We start from the raw sequence: 7,966 nt of genomic DNA, 5'->3' as shown, positions 1-7,966 counted from the left end.
AAGTGATGGTCTTGATATGTTTAAATCTTTTGTGACTGATATTGAAAATCAATTTAATAGAAAGATAAAGAGATTTCGTAGTGATAGAGGCACTGAGTATGATTCTAGCATGTTTGTTGATTTTTATAACTCACATGGAATTATACATGAAAGAACTGCACCATACTCACGTGAAATGAATGGCAAAGCCGAAAGGAAGAATAAAACTTTTACTGAATCAATTGTTGCTATTTTGCGTAATTCTGGTGCTGCATCTTATTGGTGGGGAGAAATATTATTGACTGTATGCTATGTTCTTAATAGAGTTCCAAAATCTAAAAGCAAAATTTCTCCTTATGAAATCTTGAAAAATAAACAACCAAATATTTCTTATTTTAAAACTTGGGATTGTTTGGCATATGTTAGAATTCCTGATCCTAAAAGGATAAAATTGGCTAGTAGAGCATATGAATGTGTGTTTATTGGCTATGTTGTTAATAGTAAAGCATATCAATTTTTTGATTTGAAAGACCATGTTATTTTGGAATCAAATGATGCTGATTTTTATGAACATAGATTTCCATTTAAATTGAGAAATAGTGAGGGTGCATCATCTAGTAACATGCCTGTGATTAGGGACATTGAGCATCATGAGGGGAATGAAACTAAACCTAGAAGAAGTAAAAGAGCTAGAGTCTCTAAAGACTTTGGTTCTGATTTCTGTGCATATATTTTAGAGGTGGATCCTTCGAACCTCCAAGAAGCTTTGACCTCATTAGATGCTGACCTGTGGCAAGAAGCCATTAATGATGAAATGGACTCTCTTGAGTCTAACAAAACCTGTCATTTAGTTGATTTGCCTCTAGGATGTAAGACAATAGGATGTAAATGGATTCTGAAAAAGAAATTGAAACTTGATGGTACTGTTGATAAGTACAAGGCACGCCTTGTTGCCAAAGGTTTTAGACAGAGAGAAAATGTAGATTTCTTTGACACATACTCACCTGTCACTAGAATAACATCTATTCGTGTGCTTATTGATTTAGCTTCTTTACATGATCTTGTTGTGCACCAAATGGATGTTAAAACTGCTTTTTTTAAATGGTGAATTAGAAGAAGAGATTTACATGGACCAACCTGAGGGATTTGTGATCCATGGTCAAGAACATAAAGTGTGCAAATTAGATAAATCTTTGTATGGTTTGAAATAGGCGCGTAAGCAATGGCATAAAAAGTTTGACAATCTAGTTATCTCACATGGTTTTAAAGTGAATGAAAGTGACAAATGCATTTATTATAAATCTGAGAATGACATTTGCACCATCATATGTTTATATGTGGATGACTTGCTTATTTTTGGTTCAAACTTGCATGTCGTAAATGATGTGAAATTTGTGCTATGTGAAAACTTTGACATGAAAGATCTAGGAGAAGCGAATGTGATCCTTGGTATAAAGATCACTAGGTCTGAAAAGGGAATTTCTTTGGATCAATCTCATTACATTGAGAAGATTTTAAAGAAATACAATTACTTTAACTATAAACCTGCGTGTACACCCTTTGATCCCAGTGTAAAGCTTTTTAAGAACACTGGTGATGGTGTAAAACAAATAGAATATGCGAGCATCATTGGCAGTCTTAGGTATGCCAGTGATTGTACTAGACCCGACATTGCCTATGTTGTGGGACTACTGTGCAGTTTTACTAGTAGACCTAGTGTTGAGCATTGGCATGCTATAGAAAGGGCCATGAGGAACCTTAAGAGAACTATGAACCTTGGATTGCATTATCATAAGTTTCCCGCTGTCCTTGAAGGATACAGCGATGATGATTGGAACACCTTGTCAGATGACTCCAAGGCAACCAGCGGCTATATTTTTAGCATAGCTGGTGGAGCTGTTTCATGGAAGTCTAAGAAATAGATTATTCTGGCTCAATCTACAATGGAGTCAGAAATGATAGCACTAGCTACTACAAGTGAAGAAGCAGGATGGTTGAGAGGCCTGCTAGCTGAGATCTCTTTATGGAAAAAATCGATACCAGCTGTGTTGATCCATTGTGATAGTACCGCAGCTATTGCAAAAATCCAGAACCGTTATTACAATGGTAAAAGACGTTAGATACGACGTAAGCACAGTACTGTTAGAGAGTTCCTCTCTACAGGAGCTGTAAGAGTGGATCATATACGCACTGATGACAATTTAGCTGATCCTTTGACGAAAGGATTAGATAGAGAGAAAGTCCTTAAAACATCAAAAGGAATGGGACTATTGCCCTTAGAATGATGAGTCACACATGATGGTAACTCGACCTATAGACTTGAGATCCCAAGAAATAGGTTCAATGGGTAATAACAAGTTATGACGTGATATGAGATAGATCATGCTATTACTTAATGTTAACTTGAAGCATGAATTCCTGAAGCGACATAAGGATGAGTTAATAGAAACTCTTAATGAGATCTATACTCTATGTGGAGTGGAGTACCGAGCTACAGGAGTACTCTTGATAGACTCGCCTATGTGAATGTGGAAGTGGGGCCCGCTTCCTATGAAATTTTGGGCAAATTTCTAGAGCGTTCACTATACTGGGATAGACGTGCATGGCTATTAAAGCACAGGCTTTTGGACTACACCCTAGAAAGATTGTGCGTGGTGCAATGTTAGAGATAGAGTTCAAGACTACGTGTCACTCTAGTATATTCTAAATTGCATTCACTATGCAAAGGTTCAAGTCAAAAGATACCTTTGTTTATGTTCAATCTTATTGTTTTTAGGTTACTGCTCGATGAAAAATATTTTTTAATAATTCAAGTGGGGGATTGTTGGAACTTATCAATATAAGTGTGAATTGTTAAAAAAATGGAAAAGGTACTTTATTGTCTCCCAAGAGGAAGAGTCCCATATTGCTTTAGAATACTCATTTGTAAGGGTATATAGATAGTGGACTTGAGCATTGGGGTTGTGTCCCAAGGGGTACCCACTTTTGTGGAAGAGGTAGGAGTCACACAAAGGCTCACTTGAACACCACACGCGCGCGCGCCGCCGTCCGACCGAGCTGAGCTGGCTGGTTGGTTGGTGTGGTGTGCACCTTATTATATTTTGAAAAAAAAAATTATTTATTAAGTATTATTTTATTTAATAAAAAGGTGAATAATTTTTTGGTAAAACTGAAGACCTTTAACATTTTTAAGGGTGTGGGAAACGATGGTTCTCTACGGTGCAGTGGAGGTCCTAGACAGTGTATTGACTAGGTTGTTTTATCCTGGGGATGACAGGGCTAATAGTGTGCTTGCACATTTTTGGGCAGTGCCGCAAACGTCTTAAAGAGAGCGACCTAGTCTGCGTCTCAACCCAGATTATTAATCGATAATTTCGTTCCTGTTTTTTATTTCTGCAGCAACTATCTCAACAAAACTTATCTAGAAGAGGCTACATGAATCACAACTAGTATAGTTTGACACATCTATTGAAATAATAAAAAAAAAAATATGCACATAACAAATTATTTCTCAAAGTTATAATCAAGATTGAAAATTCGGTATCAATCAAAATATCGGTACTCTATATATTATTCATATTTGTTTTTAAAATTTTAATTTAGTTAACAAAAAAAATACTATTTGTAGAATGCTATCTTCAAATTAATAAAAAAATAAAATTAAAAAATCTCATTAATTATTAAGATATAACATGCATACGGATTAAAACTCAAAGTATAGTTTCTTCTAAAAGGAAAGAAAAACTTGTATATTTTATAAATAATATTCAGCAACACTCAATTTAAAATGGAACTTCTAGTTCAAATAAACTCAAACAGGTATTAAAAAATAAAATTATGCTAAGCAAACATAATTATATACCAATAGGGAGCCATGTAGTCATAAGGAAACATATCCAGCATAAGTATTTACAATTTTGTTAGTTCAGGCTAAGATGGTTGGACTATATACTAAAAATTATCCAATCAAACTATAATTCACCACAAACTAATCAAATATCAATTAGTTGAAAAAAATAAATTAAAATTTTAAAAACAAATATGAATAATATATAGAGTACCAATATTTTGATTGATACCGAATTTTCAATCTTGATTATAACTTTGAGAAATAATTTGTTATGTGCATATGTTTTTTTTTATTTTTTATATTTCAATAGATGTGTCAAACTATACTAGTTGTGATTCATGTAGCCTCTATTTGTTTTTAAAATTTTAATTTATTTTTTTTCAACTAATTGATATTTGATTAGTTTGTGGTGAATTATAGTTTGAATGGATAATTTTTAGTATATAGTTCAACTATCTTAGTCCTGAACTAACAAAATTGTAAATACTTATGCTGGATATGTTTCCTTATGACTACATGGCTCCCTATTGGTATATAATTATGTTTGCTTAGCATAATTTTATTTTTTAATACCTGTTTGAGTTTATTTGAACTAGAAGTTCCATTTTAAATTGAGTGTTGCTGAATATTATTTATAAAATATACAAGTTTTTCTTTCCTTTTATAAGAAACTATACTTATGAGTTTTAATCCGTATGCATGTTATATCTTAATAATTAATGAGATTTTTTAATTTTATTTTTTATTAATTTGAGGATAGCATTCTACAAATAGTATTTTTTTGTTAACTAAATTAAAATTTTAAAAACAAATATGAATAATATATAGAGTACCGATATTTTGATTGATACCGAATTTTCAATCTTGATTATAACTTTGAGAAATAATTTGTTATGTGCATATTTTTTTTTTTATATTTCAATAGATGTGTCAAACTATACTAGTTGTGATTCATGTAGCCTCTTCTAGATAAGTTTTGTTGAGATAGTTGCTGCAGAAATAAAAAACAGGAACGAAATTATCGATTAATAATCTGGGTTGAGACGCAGACTAGGTCGCTCTCTTTAAGACGTTTGCGGCACTGCCCAGAAATGTGCAAGCACACTATTAGCCCCGTCATCCCCAGGATAAAACAACCTAGTCAATACACTGTCTAGGACCTCCACTGCACTGTAGAGAACCATCGTTAATTCTCTGTCATTTGAATCCCTATCTGTGCATGTTATAACATCCAAAACTGGTTATTAACTTTCCCTAAATGGAAATGGTTTGTTTTTGTTGACCGTTGGATGTTTTAGGAATGAATTTCAATTTTTAAGCTTTAACTTTTCTCATCCGGACAAGACAACATGACATCTCAATGAGAGAATTTACAACTGCTTATTGCAGATGTTGAGACATTTCAAGAAACTGAAAAATAATAAATGAGTCATTATACACACAAAAGAGAATCAGAAGCAATATATATAATATTGTTTGATTCTGTTTTTATATTTCCATATCTTTATTCAATGCCCTTGCTTGCATATTTAGTTATTGGACTTGAATGATGGTTTGTGCTCTTATTTGGTTAAATTTGACAATCAGGTGAAATTTTTAAATGCAAGTCTAAAAGCTCTCTTGCCTTTAATTCTGATTTGGCAATCTTGGTTTTTATTGTGGGCTTTCACCAAATAAGCATCGTAGGAATATGATTTTTATTCAATTGCAATTCTAGAGTAAAAAGTTTTTCAGAAACTAATTTTGAGTCCTTCAATGGTAGCTTTCTTGTAAAATTGGAATGTCAAATTCCACCCAAAAGTGGCATGGTATTCCATAGAAACAAACTTACATGTATTAGAATGGAGGGTCCCTCTATATATATGTATTCTGTTGTTGTTGGTGCATATATACTTTCTTGATGTACTCTTGTGTTGATGTAATAATCAATAACCATGCATCAACTACTATTGTTGATATGAACAACTATTTTTTTAATGACCTTTACTAAATATGCTTGTGTGTAGACATATATTTATGCACTTATGTCACGCATTACTAAAGTCCTGTAATAAAGAAATAATTCCTAATCATATATGTATATCCAAATATCTAAATTTTACATTAATTATAGATCCACCAAAATTGTGATAAGACATATTCAAATGTTTGACTCACTGCTTATTAATATAAATAAATTTTACTTAAATAAATTTATTGATAAATCAAAATTTAATATTATAAAAAACAGTTTACTGACATTGAACCAATCACATTTTCAGAAACATATTTTTAGTTACTAAATTCAGATTTTCATTTCAGAATCTCAGTTTTAAAAAATACAGTTTTCTAATCGCGAACCAATCAGACCCTTACAATCCTATATTCTATACCATCAACTATAATAGTCCCCATTTTTTTTGCAAATAATTATCATCAAAACTATTGAAAAAAAATGCTGTCTTTTTTTTTCTGCCATTTTGTTTATCAATTTATAAACGTAATTTCTGAATTTTAAAAAATGAGTGTTAATTACTACATTAAAAACTAACAAAATAGGCCATTCTCTTACACATTAAAAAAAAAAAAAAGACCATTGCGGAATTTTGGATTTTTAATTTATGAAGTAAGCTTATTTATATAAATAAAATCAAAAAACGGTCAACAATCAACGGTGTCAATCTTTTTTTATTATTATTAAAAATAATAATAAAAGTAAGTTGATGGGCAGCCAACAGAGCGGCCCAAGCCAAATCCGTACTCTAAACTCATTTCTTTAACACGTTTATATAAATAGCGAATTTTTAAATAATATGGCTTTTATACCAATGTGTAAAAATATAAGAGTTTTATTAATTTGTATGAGAAATTTATTAAAGAAAAAATCAAAGTATGTAAAACAAAATTAGTAGCTAATTAAAATATGAAAATGTCATATTTTTTTTATTATAGTTATGTTTTATTTTTTATTTTGAAGGTAATTTTTTTTTCCATCATTTTTTTATTATTATTTTTTTTTTTTCCTTACTTGTTTTTACTTCTATTTTTTCTATTAATTTTTTCCTTCATCTTTTTTTCTTTCCATTGTTTCATTCATATTTCTTCTTCTTTTTTTTTTTTTTTCATTTTTAGTTATTTATCTATTTTTTTCTTTCATTTGTATTGTCTTTTTTTTCATATTATTTCAGTTTTTTTTTTCGTTCTATTTTTTCTTCATTTTTATATTTATTATTTTCTCCTTCTATTTTTTTTTTCACACATATGAGCTTTTTTTTCTTCTTCCATTTTTTTTCATTTTTTTCTACCAAATTTTTCATTCATATTTTTTTCCTTTTTATTTTTCCATTATTTTTCTTCTTCTTCTTTTCATTCTTATTTATTCATCTATTTTTTTTCATTCATCATTTCTTTTGTTTTTTTTTTTTCATTTTTGTACTTATTCGTTTCTCATTCTATTTCTTTTTTTTTTCTTTTTTTTCACACATATATTTTAACATTACATAATTATTCTACTATTTTTTTTATTTATTATCTTTTATTATTGTAATTTTTTTTATAGTTTTTCCACTATATGTAAAAAAAAATTAAATCAATTTTTTCAGTATTTTCTTTTTACTTTAACACTTATAGGAATACCAAAATTTGGAAAGAAAACTAATAAAAATATAAAAACGTGAATGGGTAACTGGTTACCTTCACATTCTTTGTATGTATATTTCTGAGGGTAACTGGTTACTTTCACGTTCTGGTGTGTGTATATATATGGTTTCTTTATGGTAACTAGTTACTTATGTTACTAAAATCATAGTTACTTCTTCTTCCTTTTTTAATGAAGTGTTCTTCCATTTTTTCTTTCAAATTTGATGTTTCTTTTCATATTTAATATGAGTAACTCGTCACCCTCTTAGGTAACTGGTTACCCCTCTTATGACAAAAAGTTACTCATCTCAGGATAACTGGTTACCCCTCCTGGTGCATGTTATTTAACCTTGCTCTAGGATTTTTTTTAAGATCAATCAAGTAACTGGTTACCCTACCCAGAATTTGAAAAAAAAACATGTTTATAATAAATAAATAATAATTTTAAAAACAATTCATATTACAAAAATATTTACAAAACAACCAAAGAAAAATTTAATATAAAATTAGTAATTTAAA

The sequence above is a fragment of the Humulus lupulus genome, chromosome 9 (assembly GCF_963169125.1).
Source record: "Humulus lupulus chromosome 9, drHumLupu1.1, whole genome shotgun sequence".
NCBI lineage: Eukaryota > Viridiplantae > Streptophyta > Magnoliopsida > Rosales > Cannabaceae > Humulus > Humulus lupulus.
Note: the sequence above shows the minus strand (reverse complement) of the source record.